General features: G+C 38.0%; 2 pseudogenes; one reads left to right on the plus strand and one right to left on the minus strand.

Moving 5' to 3' along the window:
- Positions 1–8,371: 8,371 nt before the first annotated feature.
- On the plus strand, positions 8,372–10,263 carry LOC138163982 (heat shock cognate 71 kDa protein pseudogene; annotated as a pseudogene).
- Positions 10,264–11,417: 1,154 nt separating this feature from the next.
- Positions 11,418–12,490, minus strand: LOC138164126 (vesicle transport through interaction with t-SNAREs homolog 1B pseudogene; annotated as a pseudogene).
- Positions 12,491–22,709: the final 10,219 nt, after the last annotated feature.

Genomic DNA, 22,709 nt, shown 5'->3' on the forward strand with positions numbered 1-22,709 from the left:
AATTTTGTTGATTCTAGTTTTTAGCAAATCATTTTCCTTGGTTAATTTTTGGAGCTCCTTTTCCATATCATACACTTTTCTTTTTAGAGAGATGTTTTCTTCATTATAATGTTTTTCTAATTCTGCTATTTTGGTTTTGAGAGAATTATTCATTTTGTCTTCTATCTCTCTCATTCGGTTTTCAAAGTTCCTTTTGATCTCATCTAGGAGAGCCTTCTGTGCTTGGGACCCATTCCCTGTTGATGTTTCAGCTGTGGGTGTGGAGTCCACATTGTCACCCTCTGAGTGTGGTTCCTCCCTCTGAGGATAGTAGGAGTCCAGAGTCTTTGTCTTTGTAGTCTGCTTTCTACCCATTTTGAGGCAGGGCCCTAGCCATGCCCTTCCTCTAGAGATCCCAAGCCTTTACTGTAGAGGGTTTTGCCCTGGGGCAAGAGTTACTATGTTTTCAGGGTAAGGGGAGGGGAATTTGGAGCAGGTGAGGTTCACTCTGTCATCCTGGTCTATGGAGGTCCTGATAGGGGCTTTTTTTTTAAATTTCTGGACTATGAAGTGGTAGCCCCAGGAGTGTTTGCTGTCCAGGACAGGGGCCCCTGCATTTGGTCCTTACCTTGCTCTTTCCAGTCCCAGCCTTTTGGTGTTAGGCCTGGTAGTGGCCCTTGTGGTTGGTGGGAAGACTTGCCCTCCGAGTTGATCAGGCCCCTTCCCGGCCTGCCTCTGCCGGCTGTGCCTTCCGGGCCTGCTTCAGCATCTCTTGGAGGCTTTTGATATAGGAGCTTTGACTTTGTTGTCTTCTTCTAGTTGTATGTTTAGATATTCTCTGTCACCAAAATAAGATTCTATAGTCTGAGGTTTTTATGCTGTTTACTCATCTTTCCAGCCAAATATTTGACTTTCTAACTCTTTGTCAGGGTAGGACTGCTTCCCATGGGAGTAGGGAACAGAGTGGGTGTACCATCCCAAGCTTCAGAGGTTTTATGAATCTATTCTCATAGATACCTCCAGGGACCTGTAAATTTTCAGTTTTTCCAAGGATGTATGATCAAAGAAAGGTGTTTATTCCTTTCCTGGCATGTTCTCTGGTCTGTGAGTGACCACAAGCACTCTTTTCAGCCTTCAACTTATAAGGAGGATTCTCTCTCTCCGCAGCCACAAGCTCAGACACATCAGCACTCCTCCTCATGGCAGGATTGCCACCCAGGACTGCAACCCAGATACAAGCAGGGCAACACAAGAGAATCCTGTCTCAGTGTTAGCAAGGAGATCTGCAATCCCCTTCTGAGCCGCCACTTGATCCCCCCACTATCTGTGGGCTTGAAGCTCTGGGATCAGCCACTGCTGCTGCTGCCATTGCCACCTTGACCACTGCTATCTCCGCTGCCCCAGGGCAGGATGTACACCACACTCCTCTCTCACTCAGGTTTGACAGTTTTCCCACTGACCTTCTATGTTGTCTTTGTTATTTGTGGGTGTAAATGTCTGGAAACTGCCACAGCTGCCAGTGATTTAGTCTGCTGAGGGCTGCTCCAGCCCTGTTTATACCCATGCAGCCCAATCTGGACTGTTCTCTGCTCCTAGCTGGGTGTCATAGGCCTTTCCTGTAACCTTCCAGTATGTCTTGGACTAGAGATTTGTTTGACTGTCTTTTTGTGGGTTCTGTACTTCTAGAATTTTTTTAGTCATTTTTAACAGATATTTGGAAGGGTTTATGGGAGAGTTCATACAATTCCCTGCTTTTACTCTACCATCTTGGTTCTACCCCCCTCCCCCCATGTTGTTTTAAAAGATTAATATCACCACCAGTAAATACCAACAAGTACTGTACTGGGCATCATTCATGTAATAGAGGAGACAAAGTCAGGGTAGAAAATTTGGAATTTGGCATTTAACATTGAGAATTTAACAAGTCACTTAAATTCTTTGTGTGCTGGATGTCTCATCTATAAAATAAGAGTATCAATTACTTCCCATTTCATTAATATTGTTTTTAGAAATGTAAATTATAAGTCATAAAATTCTCTAGAAATTTAAGTGATTATTGTAAAAACAGAAGAAAATTTCTATCCTGTAAGCTCTGTGAAGCAGAGGTTTCTATCTTGTGGTTGTTGCTCCATTGTGTGACCCCAGTTGAGCTTTTCTTGCCATAGATACTGGAGTGATTGCCACATCTTTCTCCAGGTCATTTTATAGATGAGAAACTGAGGCAAACAAAGTTAAATAATTTGCCCAGGTCCACACAGCTAGTAGGTGCCTGAGGCCAGATTTGAACTCATGAAGACGAGTCTTCCTCATTTCAGACCTGGCGCTATTCACTGTGCTACCACTCGCCCCCATCTTACAACACTGTAGCATAGGACCTTCTATGAAGTAGGGAAACATTCTTTGCTGAATGAAGATGGAGAAAAGAGGGAATAGTGGGATATGTGTAAAAATCAGCTGATATTCATTTAGCAAAGTTAAATTGCTTTCTCTAAGAGAATTAGGTTCTAGATTTGAGGCCAGATCAACATCCATGACAAATAAAGATATAATGAAATATATATAAAATAAAAAAATATAATGAAAAATAAAGAAATAATGAAAATGCTTTAGAAGAATGAACTGTTTGGGATTCCATGATAGGTAAGTAAAAGAGAAGAGACATAATTAAATTGAATAAAGAATAAAGAAATTGGGTCATTCTTCTACAGGTTGAGCCATTACTTCAATCTCGTTAGGACTTTCTCATTGAGACTGTGACATAAAAACCCTTTCACCTTCAAAGATAACTCTACCCCTTATGTTACTTATCAGAGTGGAAGTAACCTCCCCTTAACGCTCTACTTCTGACAGGCTAGTTCCTATCTTTATTTCAATTTAATGAAGAGGACCAGGCCAATCACGTATTTGTTCCTCTCCAGTCTGCATTGATCACTTATCTGTATGACGTTTTCTCTGACATGACTACAGGAGGACTCATGCCACCCCCACACCAAACCCATCATTGAACTCCCAGTCAGGTGCTGTTTTCTTCAATGAAACTATAAGATGCTGGAGGGCAGGAGCTACCTTTCAATTTTTATTTCTTATCACAATGACTGACAAATAGTAAAGACTTAAAAATTTATTAACTAATTATCAGTGACTGACTTTAGGGCAAAATCAAGAGGAAGAACAAATATTCAATAAAGCAGTGACTCTATATTTATTCAGAAAATCACAGGTCTCAAAAGCCCCTTGCTTGACTGACATATTGGCAAGTTGAAAATGAAAGGTAGGTGGCTACAAAGAAGAAGGTTTCCTTGTCCTGAGATCTTCAAGCAACCCTCAAGTGAAAATGAGTGGGAAATAGTAAAGACTCATTCATGAGCTCAGGGAAAAGAGGAGAAAGCTAGTTTGAAATATGCAAAACAAAAATATTTTTAATGAAAAAGTTTTATTATCTTCCCTTGTATATAGTAACTATTAAGGTTAAGGAAAAACCCCCAAGTTGTTCCTCTTAGAGAAGCTGTTTGAAGGGACAGGCAAGTGTGACATATGACAATTTTTCACAGATACTGAAATGAGGTGAGTACTTCCTGGTGTACTAGTATTTACAGTATGGAGGACATTGCCCTCTTTGCCATGACTGCACTCTCACACCTTTTTGAAGCAGAAGGCAGAATGAAGTCAGGGGCTGAAGTTCTTAAAGTGAGAAATAAACTCTGCAAAAGACACTAGAAGAAACCAGGAAGGAACTCATGCATTAAGTAGCAGAAGTGGAGAACAGTCAGTGTAGCCCCAATAAGGAATCAGGGAGGAGAGGGAAAAAAAAAAGAACTGACATCAGAAAGGCAAAAGACACAGGGAAAATGTAAAAGGATGTGTATTAGGCCTGACTTAGGGCATTTCAGAGTAGAAATATAAAATCACAGGGTATAGCAACTTCTTCAATGATGAGGAAAATCCCAAAAGAAGTCTACTCTTTAGCCAATTCTGCTATGTCCAATAATAGATACTCTAAAACACATCTAGTTTATTATAATTAAATGTATCGTATATCCTGGTTTTTTGCTCAAATCTGAAAAGGTCAGGGATTATCTAGAGATAAATATATTATTTTATTTAGAATAAGAGACTAAACTTCTGCATGAATGTGAGGAATTTTCCTTAGTGGGGTCTCTGAGCTACTGTGATTATAATATTAACTTTGATGTACACCACAGAAAAGAGGACAGTAGAAATGACATGTATAACTGAGGGGTTATTATATTGCTTTGAAATTAGAGACAGCAAATTATTATAATTGTGTGTGTGTGTGATTAAATCATCAGACATCTGGTCAACTATAGCATATTTATGGCAGAACTAATAGCAACTGGTGTGTGTGTGTGTGTGTGTGTGTGTGTGTATAAATGTGTGCTTCATAAACGTGTGACGGTGTTTGAAAAGTCAATTATTTTATGAAAATTAAATAGTCCTTGTACATTTTATTAAGATGTTTGCTGAAAAACCACAAATTTTACAGTAGTGTAGTCTAAATGAATGGTTTTTGAATAGTGACACAGAGACAAGAAGAGAAAAGGTACGGGAATTCATTAAGTATCAATTATGAACTAGAAACTGTTCTAAGTAATTTACAAACACCTCATTTGAGTTTCCCAGTGACCCTGGTAAATAGGTACTATAATTTTTCCCATGCTATGAGTAGGGAAAGTAAAGGAAGGAAGATGTTGAATAATGAGCCCAGGTTAACACAGCTACTAAGTGTTGGAAAGCTGGTTTGAACTTAGATTATCTTGAATATCAGCACAGCATTATACTGACTGTGCCACATGACATGCCACATGCAACTCAGCTACCTTATGCTGAGTTTGAACTCTTTACTGAAGGTCTTTATTTGTATATTAAGTCATTACCTCTTTCCCCCACAACCATTACATATATATATATTTATATATGTAAACATTTCATATGCACAAACATATGTATGTATGTATGTATATGTATATAATGATAAAACATCACACACACACACACACACACACGCTTTTGCTATGCCTTCACTCTCACTGTTCCCTCTGTCTGGAATTCCCCCATCTTCTAGATTGCCTCACTTTTCCATTCATCAAAAAAGCCCATCCTTAAAGCTTAACTCAAGTCTTATAAATTGAAGAAGCCTTCTCAAACATTGGCCAGAAGGAGGAACGGTTCCATATTTAAGCGTATATAAGGGAGTCATTAAATCTTTGTTGAATTAATAAATGATTTGGAAATAGTTCTGATCACAAAAAGCTTAAGTTGAGAGATTATACTTGTAACATCATCATGAACTAAACATATGAAAGTAATTAACGGATGTTCAATTAGTTTGCAAATGTCCTTATATTCTTATCAATGTCACTGTGAAAAAGTCAAACAAAAGCATGTGGTACAATGAAAAGTAACTGACATTCTCATACCTTGATTCACACCCATCCTTTGAAAATTCTGAGCAGCGAGACCATGGGCAAATCAATTGATTATTCTGACATTGATTTCCTTATCTATAAATGGGGAGAAAATTCCTGCTGTACTTAGCTCATATGCTTGTTATGAGTCACAACAGAGACAATGTATATAAAGCATATGTTTGATTATAAACATAATGTATGTCAAGTAGACTTCAAATGGTGTATAGATGATTGGAGAACTCAATATGATTAACTGGAAGATGCTATATGAAAAATTAGAAGACTATATAATAGAAATCTGGCAGGCTCTGTGAACTCAGAAGCAGATAGATTGTGAGATAAGAGAGACTGAAGGAAGAGGAAAGGACAAATGGTAGCTCTTTGAGCTAGAGGGAATAGTAGAGCCAAAAATAATTTTTTTGGGCTCTTTGGGATTGGCATTGTTCATTCTAAGACTAACTATTTTGTCTTATTTTTGTTTATAAAAACAAATCTTTATTCTATAATATTAATTCACGAGGTAGCATAGTCCAGAGGGTAGAGAACTGTCCTGCAATTCAGAACTCCTGACTTAAAGACATGCTTCTGAGAAATACTAGTCATGGGGCACCGGGTCCATCACTTAATGCTTTAGTGGCATAAGCAAATTTCAAAGTCTGTAAGTTTTGGAAGAGATACAGAGAACTGCATTAGCAGAGGGAGGAGTGTGATGCCTTAGGAATTCCCTTTACTAATGAAATCACAGGTTCAGTTCCTATGAGGATTCCTAGAAATTTAATGACTAGAAAGTGGCAATTAGCCTAAATACAACAAAGATCACAAAATATTTCCTAGGTTAGATGAAGAAAGAGTTCGAAAGTCCCCTTACCAGAGGTTTCGTAGCATGAGGGAATCTTGAAGGTGAATTCCCTCCTAGTGGCACCAGATAAACAATTTCATATTTACCAGATGGAAAGATTTGACTACTAAGAAAATCCACAAAATTCATCCCTAAAAGGCTAATTCTTTTTTGGGAAGATTTAGTTGGCCTCCTCTGCAGGTATACAAAAGCAAAAACCAAAAATCTACAACCTTTCTTTCCCTGCTTTCAGGGATATGTCATAATAAGTCTTTCCCCCGTGGCACCTCTTTAGTCATCCTTTTATTCTCTTAGGACAGGTAAAGTAGCAATATATCTGACATCTCACAGAAGTGTCTCAACTGTCCTTAAGGTTGAGATCATCACAGGGGCAGGGATCTATTTCTGACCAGATCAGGCAACTTCTGGACCTTTTACTCAACGTTTGTATGTGCTTTGGCAGAAAAAAATATTGATGAGCCTGCCAAGAAACATAGTGTGTTCCTATTTTCATGTCAGAACTTGGTAATGAACTACATTTATCAAGCCCATTCTCCAGGAGAAAGGTCAGCAGTGAATCTAGCTAAGTTGTTATGACATCTCATTAATCTAGTTCACTCAATAATTGTCCCTCTTTGAAGATTCTAATATTCTACCATTCCAACACTAACTCTCTGCATTTAAGGAGATTATTATACCAGGAGTTCAGTCACATACTCATTTAATTTCTGAGCAAAGAGAGATGGGAAGCAGGTAGCAACCTTTGGAATTAAATGTCCATCAAAGGAACAGTATCCATTTTCAAACAAAGAAAAGCAAAGCAGACATTATGAATATTCCATCAACCATTTATGGTGGGGTCATCTCACTGCTATTTGGGGAATATTTTAATTCTGGTCTTATTTTCTTTTTCATGCATCTAAAATCCTATAGTCCTTTAAAGGGTTCCTCAGAGACAATGTGGGTTAGCTGTTGATTATTGAGAAGTCAGTGTTCTAAAAGGTATATTGAGTAAACAGACAGCTAAATCTGATTCTCTGGGGTCTTATTTTGAAATCACATGGAGGAGTTGTATATAATTCCTTCTGGCAACACTTCAAAGAATGTTTTTAAGGATAGAATTTATTTTTCTGATCCATTGCTTCATTTGCTGATAGAGTCCCTCATTCATGTCATTTAGAAAGCATTTCCAGAATAACTGCATCCACAGATTGTGGGAAACATGAAGAAAAAGAGCTGAGTTCTTGCTTTTCAAAATAATCTTCTTCACACTTTCTTTTTTAATAGTATTTTATTTTCCCCCAACTATAGGTAAAGACAATTTTGAGCATTCATTTTTAGATATTTGAGTTCCCAAATTTTCTCTTTTTATTCTTCTCTCCCCCTTTCCCTAAAATGGTAAGCAATTTGATATGGGTTACAAATGTGCAATCATGTAGAACATATTTAAGTATCAGTTATAGTTGTGAAAGAGGAAATACATCAAAAGGTAAAGAAATGAATAAAATAAAATAAGTGAAAATTGTATGCTTCAATCTGTATTTAGAGTCCATCAGTTCCTTATCTGGATATAGATATTATTTTCCATCATGAGTCCTTTGAAATTGTCTTGGATTGTTTTATTTCTGAGAAGAGCTATGTCATTCATAACAATGTTGTTACTGTGCACAATGTTTTTCTGCTTCTGGTCATTTCATTTTGCAGCAATTCATACAAGTCCTTCACGGTTTTTATGAAATCTGCCTGCTCATCATTTCTTATTGCACAATAATTTTCCATTACATTCACATACCACAACTTCTTCAGTCATTCTCCAATTGATGGGTATCCTCTAGATTTCCTTTTTTTTACTACCACAAAATGGGTTGCTATAAATATTTTTGTATATGTAGATCCTTACCCCCTTTTTATGATCTCTTTGGAATACAGGCCTAGTACTGGTTTTATTGTACTTCAAAGAGTAGGCACAATTTGATTGGCCTTTGGGCATATTTCAGAATTGCTCTCTATAATGGTTGGATCAGCTTACAACTCTATCAACAATGCATCAGTGCGGTCTACTCAATGCAGCAGCAGCCCTTCTCTCTCCACAGTGGTCAGCTACGACTCCCCCGACTTCCCAGCAACCATATCGAAGGGACCTGCAATTGGCATTGATTTTGGCACCACTTACTCCTGTGTGGGAGTCTTCCAACATGGGAAAGTGGAGATCATTGCTAATGACCAAGGAAACAGGACTACCCCAAGCTACGTCGCCTTCACCAATACAGAACTTTTTATTGGTGATGCTGCAAAGAATCAAATTGCAATGAACCCCACCAACACAGTTTTTGATGCCAAACATCTGATTGGTCCCAGATTTGATGATGCAGTTGTACAATCAGACATGAAGCATTGGCCTTTTACGGTGGTGAATGATGCTGGCAGGCCTAAGGTCCAAGTGGAGTACAAAGGGGAGACCAAAAGTTTCTATCCAGAGGAAGTATCTTCTATACTTTGGGAAGAGTGTCACAAATGCTGTGGTCACAGTACCAGCCTATTTCAACGATTCCCAACGTCAGGCCACCAAAGATGCTGGAACCATAGCTGGTCTCAATGTGCTTCGAATCATCAATGAGCCAACTGCTGCTGCTATTGCTTATGGCTTGGACAAAAAGGTTGGTGCTGAGAGAAATGTGTTGATCTTTGACCTTGGAGGTGGTACTTTTGATGTCTCCATTCTTACCATTGAAGATGGCATCTTTGAGGTCAAGTCCACAGCTGGGGACACCCACTTGGGTGGGGAGGACTTTGACAACCAAATGGTCAGCCATTTCATTGCCGAGTTCAAGCGAAAGCACAAGAAGGACATCAGTGAGAACAAGAGGGCTGTTCGCCGTCTGCACACTGCTTGTGAACGTGCAAAGCGTACCCTCTTTTCCAGTACCCAGGCCAGTATTGAGATTGATTCCCTCTATGAAGGTATTGACTTCTATACATCAATCACCCGAGCCCGTTTCGAAGAGCTGAATGCTGATCTCTTCCATGGTACCCTGGCCCTTGTGGAGAAGGCCTTAAGAAATGCCAACCTAGATAAGTTTCAGATTCATGACATTGTCCTGGTGGGTGATTCCACTCGAATCCCCCAAATCCAGAAGCTTCTGCAAGACTTCTTCAATGGCAAGGAGCTCAATAAGAGTATCAATCCTGATGAGGCTGTTGCTTATGGTGCAGTTGTCCAGGCTTTCATTTTGTCTGGAGATAAATCTGAGAATGTGTGGGACTTGCTTTTGTTGGATGTCACTCCTCTTTCCCTTGGAATTGTAACTTCTGGTGGAGTTATGACCGTTCTGATCAAACGCAATTCCACCATCCTCACCAAGCAGACACAGACATTTACACCTATTTGGACAGCCAGCCTGGTTTGCTTATTCAGGTTTATGAAGGTGAGAGAGCGATGACAAAGGATAACAATCTGCTTGGCAAATTTGAGCTCACTGGAATTCCTCCAGCACCCAGGGATGTTCCTCAGATTGAAGTAACATTTGACATGGATGCAAATGGCATCCTTAATGTTTCTGCTGTGGATAAGAGCACAGGCAAGGAGAACAAGATCACTATCACCAATGATAAAGGACGTCTGAGCAAAGAAGACATTGAGCGTATGGTCCAGGAGGCTGAGGATGAAAAGCAGAGAGACAAGGTGTTTTCCAAGAATTCTCTTGAATCTTATGCTTTCAACATGAAAGCAACTGTAGAGGATGAAACACTGCAAGGCAAAATTGGTGATGAAGACAAACAGAAGATCCTTGACAAATGCAATGAAATAATCAACTGGCTGGATAAGAACCAGGCTGCTGATAAGGGAGAATCTGAGCATCAGCAGAAAGAATTGGAGAAGGTCTGCAAGCCCATTATTACTAAGCTGTACCAGAGTGCAGGAGGCATGCCAGGAGGCATGCCTGGTGGGTTCCAGGGGGTGGAGCAGCCCCATCTGGAGGGGCTTCTTCTGGACCCATCATTGAAGAGGTCGACTAAACACACCAGAAAGAGCATTCCACAGCTTTCCAAAAATTGAAGGACTCAAATTTGTAGCCAAGGCAGTGGCAGTTTAAGAGTAACATTTAAGCTACTTTGTACATCTGGGCATTCTGAATACTTGAATGTGTACAGAGGGAGAGAAGTGAACAACATTGCACTTATTCAGTACTGTAAACAAGTGGAAATGCAATTGTCTAGGAGAATAAAATCTATTTAAGATTGGCACCAAAAAAAACCCCAATATCACTGAGCCAGTTTTTCCACATTCTCTCCAATATTTATCATTTTCTTTTTTGGTCATATTGACCAATCTAAGTTTGAGGTGGTACCTCAGATTTTTTTAAATTTACATTTCTCTAATCAAAAGTGATTTAGAGCACTTCTTCATATACCTATAGATAATTTTGATTTCTTCATCTGAAAATTGCCTGTTCATTTCCTTTGACCAATTATCAGTTGGGGAATGGCTTGTATTCTTACAGATTTGACTTGGTTCTCTTTATATTGGAGAAATGAGGCCCTTTTCAGGGTCACTTGCTGTAAAAAAAAATGTTTCCCAGTTTTCTGCTTTCCTTTTAATCTTGGTTGTATTGGTTTTCATTTGGGAAAAACTATTTAAATTTACTATGATCAGAATTATCTATTTTATATTCTATAATGCTCTGTTTTGGTTTTGGTCTTTTGTTTGGTCATACATTCTTCCATCCCCCATAGATTTGATAGTAGACTATTCCTTGCTTTTTGAATTTGCTTGTGATATCACCTTTTATGTTTAAATCATGTAACTACATGACCTTATTTTGGTATATGGTATAAGATGTTGGTCTATAACTAGTTTGTACAATATTGCTTTCCAGTTTTCCTAGCTGTTTTTGTCAAATAGTGAATTCTTATCCCAGAGGCTGAGGTCTTTAGGACAAATAATTTTAATTTAAGATACTCTGATATGCCCTAAAGACACCACAGAGACATAAATGATCATTTCAAGTTGGGAATTTGAGTATTGCCCCCCACTTCACAGAGGTGGGGGCAATTGAGTAGATCATTGAACCATGGTGATGACAACACAAATGGACCATATGCCAAAATCCTGTACTTAGTGGTTGCATTTTTTTTTTAAAACTAGGATTCTCCACTAGAATATGACACAATTAACTTTCTAAGGATTTCTGTTTTGGGCTTCTAAGTTTCCATGGGACATCATCCAGGTTAGTTCCAGAAGCTGATGAACAATGAGAGAAAACTATAATGAGATCTGAAGATTTCTGCTGGAGTTTCCTCCATGTTCAGTCTACTAAGTGTTTAAAAATAGAGATTAAAGAATCAAATTGCTGATTATATCACTTGTTATCTGTAGGATTTGCCATGTAAGAGGTGGAGTGAGTTACCAAGTCTAAGTAGGTTTTAGATCATCACAGTATGTGCTAATTGGGTAAATGATAAACTGGAACATGAAACATAGCAAATATTTGTGCTACTAATCCACCAGGAAACTTGTTTATATATATATAAATCTATTTTTAATGTCATCATGAATTTATTAATAATGACAGGAGTAGGGAAGTGTAACTATAAGTGTAATAGAATGTAATCAATCTAACTAGTATTAACACTCCAGTTTCAAACTCACTTTCTAGACATTGAACCAAGATCTTTCGGCTTCTGCTCAAGTTTTCATTTGTATTCAACAGTTGGCTCTGAGTTCCAGCTGGTCTCTCTCTTTGGTCCGCTAGTTCTTCAATTACCTCAGAACCAGTCTGATCCGTCTCAGTGGCAATCCAGTGACAGCCTTCAATGCTCTGAGTGGCTCGGTTCAGGCTGTCAGTGCCTTGTAGAAGTAACACCCTTTGAGATTGCTGCCAATTCATGTGCTCACTCTCTATGGCATATGCCCCATATCTGCTGTCTCCTCGGCCCCCAGGCAGCACTGTCAGTGGAGTGCTCCTCACCTCCCTCTGGAGCTTGGCCAGGTCTCTGCGGTAGCTTCCAAGCTCGGCCATCATGGGGTTGCGGAGAGACAGGGGACCATAGCGCAGCTCCTCTTCCATCTCTGCCAATGTTTCATTTGCTTCCTATTGCTTCTCATCAAAATCTCTAACTTCTTTTTCTCTTCAGTCCCCTCAGTCCCCAGGAGCCTGCCGGGGACTCCTCGCAGGTCATCGTAGAACCCGTGGAAGATCTCATGCAACTTCTTGAAAGGCTCCAAGGACATGGAGGCTGCCATGGTGTAGGGAGAGCTTCCCCCACACAGGCAGGGTCGAGGTCCCAGGCCCAGGGGCCTGCTTTCAGTCCAGCATCGGGATCAGCCCCCGAATCTTGACTCCATTGCCCTATCATTCCAGAGAGGCGCTTCTTGTGGATTCCAAATATATATTTTTTTTTGCAGAAGGAAAATGGTGACACAAAGTGAGAGGGCAAAGGTTAAAAAGAAAATTTCAAAATGCAATGTTTGTTTCTATGGTGGTCACTAGAACACACTTCCACTCACTGGACCTGAAATATGACAGCACCAGCAATATGTACAGTGAAAGGAAAAACTTCCACCAATTGTATACTCAGGGCGTATATAGAGTTATCTTGTGAAAGTCTACTCAAGAGCAAACTATTTGAATGAACCCCTCCTTGAAATTCCTCATCTGTAATGACTTTACATATTTACACTCAATGTTCTTATCTTTTCATATTGTGTAATATAATTACCTACATTTGCATCTTATCCTTTTATGAGACATTGAGTGTAATGATAAAAGGGACAAAATCTATCTAAATTTGAAGTGTCTACAGGTATTTTGGAAAAATAGAGACTTAATGCTTTTATGCATTGCTTATTCATTGTTTAATGAAACTGATAGCTATATTTTGCTCATTAATGGATAAACAAGTGAAACCTGGTATTAGAAAGACAGAAACAAGATGCCCAGAAAAGACAGAATTTAACAGTCACAAGGAAATGTTGTGATGACCTGTCTTATTAAGAGATGAGATAAGGAAGCAACTTACTCCTTTCTTTAGACATAAAGAACTCTATAGGCACTGAAAGTGTTCATATACATATATAATTGTTTCCATTACATTATAATCAGATGAATTTAGTTAATTTGTTTTCATTAGGTGGTTTTTATTGACATAAACATCAGTTTATTTGTTGGTGATTGAAGTGAGAGGGAACAAAAACGTCTATGATGTATGTAACAATAAAAGTTAAAGTTTAATTTGTTTTTTTCCCCAAAGAGGGCATTTCTAGATGGTCTCTATTGTGTCATCTTACTCCAACAATACAATAATCTATTAAATAGTTTTCTAAGTCTTTTAATCATTGCCTGCTGGGAGATATTTGTTTTGTGCAGTCTCAGTAGCAGTCATTTTGTAGAAAAAGACTTTGTTACTTCTAAGATTGAAAAGCGCCACTTTAGCTTAAAAAAAAGTAACAATTAGTTGGGTCAGAATATCTCAGTGGGGTAGGAAAGGAATATTTGGCAATAGAAGCCTATCATAGTGGACCTAAAGGTCCAGTGAGAGGTCCTAAAATTCTGGAAAGACATCAGCTATAGGGCAACTGACAAGTGCTCATAGAAGGAGCAGTCAATCTAATACCATGTGGATAATGCGTGACAGTGAGGCAGAGGGGGGTACAATTTTTGGTTGTGAAATCTTTGCTTTGAAATAAAATTTTGTTGGTATCGTTGGTTTTAATACCAATTATATGTTTCTGTCCCTATTCTGTCTCATCAAGTGGTATTCCATAGAACAGTGAATATCTTTTAAAGAAAATAGTAAAAAGAAGAAAAAAGATTTGAAAAACTGATGAATAGATTTTAAAAAATAATTGCAATATTCCATACCTGTAGAATCCATTCTATGCAAAAATGTGTCTTCTAAAAACTCTCCTTAAGAATCACGCATTTTTCTTTATGCTTTTGCAATATTCAAATTTGAGTGTTTTATCTTTTTTATTCATTTCATATACATTAATATCCTCATTCTATATAGTGGTTATAGCATTAGATATGCCACTTTGCAAAAGCTGATATGTCTTCCCATATTTCTCTCTCTATTGTACACATTTATTATTACATACATCAAAGCAATATACCATTGAAGTCAATCAATCAATAAACATTTATTAAGTGCCTACTATGTATCAGGGGGATACATAATACTGTGTATAATACTGGGGATGAAGAGGTTGGAAAAGGTTTCTTACAAGATGGGATTTTAGCTGTTACCTAAAGGAAGCATGAGATGTCAATGGGCAGAGGTGAGGAAGGAGAACATTCCAGACCTGGGAAACAAAGAGAGAAAATGCCCATATTTAAGAGATGAAATGTCTTTTTCCTGGAACATTTGGAAGAACAGGGTAACAGTATTGACGTGTAAGGTCTTAAAGGACTGGAAATGTATAGGGAGGCTAGGTTGTAAAGGACTTTAAACAACATGTGGAGGGTCTTTAAAAAAAACAGCTGGAGGTTATAGGGAGACACTGGAGTTTGTTGAGTTGGGGCGGTGGTGATATGATATAAACTGTCCTTTAAGAAAATCACTTTATTGACTGAATGGAGCATGGGTTGGAGGGGGGAAAGGACCCACCAGTGGACAGTGTACGGGGAGGTGATGAGGACCTACATCACATTAAATTCAATGTCAGAGAGGAGACAGGAGGGTATCAGAGAGGGGTTGCAAAGGTGAAATTGACATATCTTGGAAACAGATTGGATATAGGAGGGGGCTGGTGAGAGACAGTGAGGGGGGCAAGAAAAGCTCCTAGGTTAATGTGCCTGAAGGATTGGGATGATGGTGACGCCCTCCACATGTGAGGCGTTAGGGTAATGGGGTTTTCGGGGGAAATAGGAGTTCAGTTTTGGATACTGTGAATTCACATCTAAGTACACTCCATTAACTCATTTTGAACATTACCTACCTATATCACAATTACTTTAATTATTCTCCAAAGATGAACATCTCCTTTCTTTAGAATTCTTTGCTAAAAAAAAGTATAAATATTTGGACATAAGTAGAAATTTTATTTATCAATGACCTTGTGAGACTCTATGACTAGAAGCAGAATATCAGAGGAAAAGGGAGTATGAACATTTAAGACAAATTATTTTCATTATTCCGAATTGCTTTTTATAATGTTTGTACTGATTTATAATTTCATTAACAACGCACTAGGTTCTTAACTACAAAGGATCTATGAAGGAAGATGCTATCTGCATCCAGAGAAATAACTGATAAATAGAAGTATGAATAGTATGGTTTTATACACATACACGTACACACACATTTGCACAAACATTCATGCACACACATAACACATACACACATATTTGTGTCTAATGGTGGCCATCTCTAGGGTGGTGGGGATGGAGGAGGGAAAAAAGGAAGTTACATGATAACTTTATTACATATTTAAAAGGAAAAGCAAATTATACATAAGAGATTTGCAGTTTCATGTTCAAAACCCCCCAAATAAAACAAAAAACAATGCACTGGGTATCTTCTTGAAGTCAAAACAATACTGGCAATTCTCATCATTTCTCATTTTATTTAATATGTAAGGTGTGAGGTAGAACAGTTGTGTAATTTGATATGCATTTTTCTTATTCTGATTTAAAGCATTCTTATATATGGTTATAAAGTGTTAATATTGCCTTTGAGTTGATAATCACCTCCCCATACACTGTTACAACTGTCTTTTAGGAAATGGTGTTTACAATCTTTTTCTGTCTTAAGAATATTTTTATAAGGCACAGCTATCTGGGTGAAGAAGAGAAAAAGGATTCCAGGGGAAATAATTGCGCTGAAAGTTAAAGATAGTGAAAAAATCTTAAAACATTCAAAGGAATTTTCTATCATTTTATGTATGATGATCATAAGATTTTTGATTATTGTGGTTTTCAGAGAACACATCTTAGAAAATAATATGATTTCCTTAAATAGAGAACACATATTCTTTTAATATTATTTCATTTTGCTTCTCTTCTTCCAAATTAATATTCAGTTCTCTGTATTTGTACTCTCAATAAGATCTTTATGATTTGCTTTCTTTGAAAAATCTTCCAACAGAGTTTGGAGAGTTCCTATTTTTCCTGTTATCTCTTTTGTGGAAACCATAAATTCTACTTGAACCATTCAGGAATATGCTATTATGTTTCAACACTTTCTCAGGTATTGAAATGGTTCATTGTCTCATTTGTTTTATATTCAAGTTCCATTATCAGAATATTTGTTTAGTGACATTTGAAGTCATTTAGATATCTTGGTAACCATATTCCCTTCTGTTTTAATGTCTTCACTGTTAATTTACCTTCTTGTGTTCTACATTTTAAAATAAGTTTTCTTGGGGTGGTTAGGTGGTGCAGTGAATAGAGCACTGGCCCTGAAGTCAGGAGGACCTGAGTTCAAATCCAGCCTCAGACACTTAACACAAAAACTAGCTGTGTGACCTTGGGCAAGTCACTTAACCCCAATTGCCCTCCAAAAAAAGAAGGTAAAATAAGTTTTTTCCTCCTAATCAGAGTATGTTCACTTTACATTCCTTTCTCACTTATATTCCTTTTTGGCACTTTCACTTTCAGGGATTCCCACAAAGGCTGGACCTTGGAGCTCTATCTCAATTTAGAAATTCACTTTTTATGGGCAATTAGCTCCCGGGAACACAAGACTTGCCTCAATAGGTTGCCATGCCCCTTTCTAGCAGGACAAGTACATGTGCACATGTTGCCCTGATGCCCCAGTGTCTGTTCTTTCGTTCACCTCTGTTATAGCCAGGGGGGTATTGATGCTGTAAACAGAGCATACCGCCAAATGGGAAGAACAAGCTCTGTGTTCATGTATCTGTCTATCTTAATCAAGTAGGTTCCGTGAATTTTAAACTACTGATTATTAGGAAAGAATGGTACCAAAGGGCACCTGGAGGATGGGCTGGAAGAGCGAGAATCATCAGAGTGGAAATTGCTGAGTGGATTGTGGAACAAAAATTAGTGTATTTGATTAGGTACTTCTACAGAAAACAGGGGAGAGAGTCAGTGAAGAAGAGTGCTGATGATGTGAGTTCAGAAATGGTGAACTTAAATCACAAGCCTGTTACTTTGGTGGATTTCTTGGGGTCTTTGGCCTTCAAAGAGCTAGAATTACTTTTCCATTGCTATATAATTTTTATTTGGGGGAAAATGTGGGGGCTTAGTGAAAACTCCATGAAATATCTAGTGTTCAACGTTGTTGTTTGCTTGAACAATTAATGACCTTTGAATGAGATCATAAGAATCATAGTATGGATTACTGGCAAGATCTACAATGAAAAATAATGGGTATTTGAAGTATTAATCCAAAGACCAGGTGTTTTAAAATTTACAATAATTTCAATGCTTTGTTCCCTGCACAGGATGATATCATGCCAGAGGCCTTGCTGTCAGTATATTAACACACATGGGATCTTCCTATCCATGTTGAAATCAATCCTTGTTACTGAAATCTTGAACAATAATCACATCAGTATTTTTCATCCTAACATTGTGTAGTTTTGATTAATGTAACCACACAGACTTTTTGTTTGTTAGTCTGAGCATTTCTTCATCTACCAGATTCAGCTGATATTACAGTACAATCTGCTATTTGACATTTACAATACTTTATTAAAAGAGTGAAAATTGTTCAAAATCCTAAGAGAAGCAGTCAGGGCATACCTTTCATGGTTGACTGGCACATACCTCTTGTGATCTGGAGGGAACGTATGTTTGAAAACTTTAATAAATGCAAAAGACATCGGGAATTAAGCACATTTCTTCATAATGCTGCTTGCTAAAAGCAACAGAAACTTAAATTTTCTAAAAGTCACTAATTCATCTTTGGTGAGCACTCCTTGTGAGAGGCTTCATACATCGTACAGTTAGCTTGCTGCACTGACTTGCAATTCAAGGGAACAAAAATGCCAGGTCTGCTCTAACATAATCCAGTCATTGGGCTTTCATGGAGCTCCCTTCCATTATGTTCAAGACAAATCAAAATACATTTCTTGCGCAACTGTTTAAAGCCTCATCTCCCCTATCTAAAAGATCTTAAGGACTGGGGACTGGGTGATGTATACTGTTTTTTTTTTTTCAACTTCAGACATTCTATAGATACATGAATTAAATGTCCACTCTCCATTACTTCTTGCCTCTCTCTTCCATTGGGCAGAAATGTAACAATACGACCAGAGTGGACTACAGGTCAACATTGAGCTAACTAAAATTTGAATCATTAAAATTTCACTACCCAGGGGTGGCTAGGTGGCACAGTGGCCGTGGAGCACCAGCCCTGAAGTCAGAAGGATCTGAGTTCAAATTTGGCCTCAGACACTTAATACTTACTAGCTGTGTGACCTTGGGCAAGTTATTTAACCCCAATTGCTCTGCTTTCCCCCCTCCAAAAAGCAAAAAAAAAAATTTTTTTTAATTAAAAAAAATTTCACTACCTATTCAAAACATTGACTATTATTCATGTTGTCACAGTCTACCACCATCTCTGGCAAATAGAAGAAAACAAAAAAGTAGAATGCAGATTAAATTCTGTTTTTGTCTGATTAAAAGAATGATGTAGATGCAAGAATAATAAATATGTCCTACTAGGCCATCCTTGATCATATCGCTAAAGAACTGACTCAATTATAAGATCACAGACTTAAAACTAAAAGGTACCTTGGACATTAAGCAGATAAACCCCCACAATTTGTAGATGAGATAAACTGGATTAGGTGATAAGCTCCCAATTACATGGGTATAACATTCTCAACTGAGACTTTAAAAAGGAGTTCCTCTTTATCTAAAACTAGAACTATTTCCATTGCACACGACTGAAACATATTACATAGCACAAAAACCTGAGCACTTTTTGTTGTCTTTGATGACTGACACTATCAGACTCCTTTAGTGAGTAGTCAATAATGTGAATAACTTCCAGTTTGTATTTTCCTTTGGAAATGCCTGTGTGGACAACTATGAATTGCATTAGACCAATGATCTCATTATTGTCCAATTTGATCTTGCCATTCCCCCCACCCTTTTTCCCCCTCTAGAGATAACTAGCACAATTAACAAAGGTACTGACTGTACAGGTCTCTACATGAGTGAATTTTGTTACTTCTAAGAGTTGTAGTCTATATCTGGCAATAGGTTTTCACTTTAATGCTAGTTCATGATAATAACCCATGTGCTTCCCCTAAAAACAAGCAAAAGAATCACTTAGTTCTTAGGCAGTTGATTTTGCAAAAACAAACAAACAAATAAAAAAAAGATTTTTTTTTGCCTTTTGGAAGGGGGAGGACAGGGCAATTGGGGTTACATGACTTGCCTAAGGTCACATGGCTAGTAAGTGTTAAGTGTCTGAGGCCATATCTGAACTCAGGTCCTCCTGACTCCAGGGCCAGCACCTTATTCACTGCGCCACCTAGCTGCCCTGACAATCAGAGTTTTTGATGGAATAAAAGGAGATTCAATTTAGTTCAATATTTAAAAATAATACCTATTTCTCCCCCAAATACATGTAAAAACAATTTTAACATTCATTTCTAAAAGAAGTTTTGAGTTTCAAATTCTATATGTCCCTCCCTTCTTTCCCTTCCTCTGTGAGACTGTGAACATTTGATATACTTTATACATGTACCATCTTGCAAATCACTTCCATATTAGTTACTTTGTGTCAGAAAACAAACCAAAAACAAGAAAGGAAGGAAAGAAGGGTGGGAGGGAAAATAGTGTGCTTTGGTTCGGCTTCTGATGACATCAGTTCTTTCTCCGGAAGGGGACAGCATTTTTCATCATCAGTCTTTTGAGATTGTCTTAGATCATTGTATTGCTGAGAGTAGCTAAGTCATTTACATTTGTTCGTCACACAGCATTGCCATTACTGTCTACAATGTTCTCCTAGTTCTTCTCACTTCACTTTGCATCAGATCAAAGTCTTTCCAAGTTTTTCTAAGATCACCCTGCTTGTTATTTCTTATAGAAAAACACTATTCCACTACAATCATATACCACAACTCGTTAAGCAATTCTCCAGTTGATGGGTAGATTTTCAGTTTCCAATTATTTGCCATGACAAAAGATCTGCTACAAATATTTTCATATAAATAGGTTCTTGTTAAAAATCTCCTTGGGATATAGACTGAAGAGTAGCATTATTGGGTCAAAGGATATGCACAGTTGATAGAACTTTGGTGATAGCTCCAAATTGTTCTCCAGAATAGTGGGATCAGTTCACAACTACAACAGGGCACTAGTGTCCCAGTTTTCACAGCATTTGGCCTTTTCCTTTTTTTTTCATATTAACCAATTTGATTTCTCTAATCAAAAGTGATTTAGAGCATTTTTTTATATGCCTATAGATAGCTTTGATTTCCTCATCTGAAAACTGCCTGTTTATATCCTTAGACCATTTATCAATTGGGGAATTACTTGTGCTCTTATAAATTTGACTAGGTTCTCAATATATTTGAAAAACCAGGCCTTTATCAGAAATACTTGCTTTAAACACCTCCCAACCCCCCTATAATGATAATGGGATTTTGAAGATCTTCCCTACCCTTTAATAGGCCTAATGTAATCATATGGAGCCTGTGGTGGGAGGAGTTTGCTGAAGTGTGGAGCAGAACCCACAGGAAACTGTGAGCCAGAGCAGTTAGAGCTGTAGGGAGGAAAGGACAAACCCAAGGAGATAACTAGACTAGTGAGTGTTGGTTTGCCCCATCCTATAACAACTAGGCTTGTGAGTGTTTGTTTCTGGGAAGGCTAAGAGATGGTGGGGCTCCCTGTTGTGCTTTGGTGTATTAATTTCTTTGTTACTATGATGGACTTGGCTTTTTGGTGTTGAGATTTTATTTTCTGGTGTCTGAGGAAATGCTTTGCTTCTGTCTTCTTTATGGAGAGTCTGTTATATTTTGAAATTGAGATATATGCCAGCATATTTATAGTCACCATTGGTGCTGTGAATATTGTGTTGGCACGACACCCCACCTCCCAGTTTTCTGCTTTCCTTCTAATTTGGTTGCATTGATTTTGTTTGCATAAAAACCTTTTAAGTTATGTATAATCAAAATTATCCATTTTACATTTCATAATTCTCCCTATATTATCTTTGGTCCTAAATTCTTCCCTTATCCATTGATCTGACAGGTAAACTATCCCATGTTCTCATAATTTTTTTTATATCAGTCTTTCTGTTTAAATCATATTCCTATTTTGACCTTACCTTAGTATACAGTGTGAGATGTTGGTCTATATTAATTTCTACCATGCCAGAAACAATAATTGTAAATCATTTCCCTCGACATGAGAGACACACTTTCCAATAAATACATGCAGAATTGAGTGGTGGAAGAGTAGGTATAGATTTACAATGCAACGATGGTGAGTTATACATGATGAGGAAACACATGGCAGGAGCAACTAGCAAACAATGTTGCCTTTTCTAGCTCCAGAAGATCTTCACAACGTTGACTACCATGACCTCTCCCGTTTATATTGTTTCCAATGGAAGAGCTACCCACCTGGACTAACTTCACTTAAAAGAATTATGTTTTCACAACTGGATAAGCCAATGTGCTACTACATACAGTAATCAATTTCAAAAGTGGGAAAGCTGATTTCACCAGGCTCTATGGCTCTTGCACTGAGATAGGTAGCTACTGGGTTAAGACTTTGGAACAGAAGAAAGGATGACATTCATATGTAAAGATGTAGCTACTGGTTGAATCTAAGCAATTTTTTTTTCTGCCACTGGGCAGCTGCTGCTAGATTAGAGGCTGCAAGATACTTGGCTACAGGACTAACTTCTCTGGTACCACACTGGTAAATGTGGCAATCAGTTAATCTTCTGGGTTCCTTCCTCAGTGGTAAGCCCCCATCTTTTTCATCCTTCAGGCACTTCCTGAGTTAACGGTATTGCTCTCTTTTCAGCCAGCCTGTTACAATGCTCTTTTCACCTGCAATAGTATAAAGCTATTATATCCAGGGCAATGACCCATGGCTTAGGAAAAATAGGAGCAAGGTCCATTTGACTTCCTCAGATCCTCAATTTTAAAGTTCTTTGTAAATCCCAGTATGAGATGGTAAAAGGCTTTCTTCTCTCTCATCAACAAGTTCCTCCTCTTTCAAAAGTCCACGCAAGAGGGACTAGATGGCTCAGTGAGTAGAGAGCCAGCCCTGGAGCCAGGAGGACCTGAGTTCAGATCCGGCCTTAGACACTTAACACACAAAAAAACTAGCCATGTGACCTTGGGCAAGTTACTTAACCCCAATTGCCCTCCAAAAAGCCAAAAAAAAAAGTCCACCCAAGGTATTCAAGCCCATTTTCCTTTATAGGGTTAGGAAGGTTGATTTTGCAACTTTACTTTTTCCTTTTAACTTTCTATATCTGTCATTCAGATTCTGAAAAGTTTCAGGTTTTCCTGATGTTAAAATGATATT

The sequence above is a fragment of the Petaurus breviceps genome, unplaced genomic scaffold (genome assembly GCF_028583685.1).
Source record: "Petaurus breviceps papuanus isolate PSGF00001 unplaced genomic scaffold, PetGlider_PUasm1.0 189, whole genome shotgun sequence".
Classification (NCBI taxonomy): domain Eukaryota; kingdom Metazoa; phylum Chordata; class Mammalia; order Diprotodontia; family Petauridae; genus Petaurus; species Petaurus breviceps.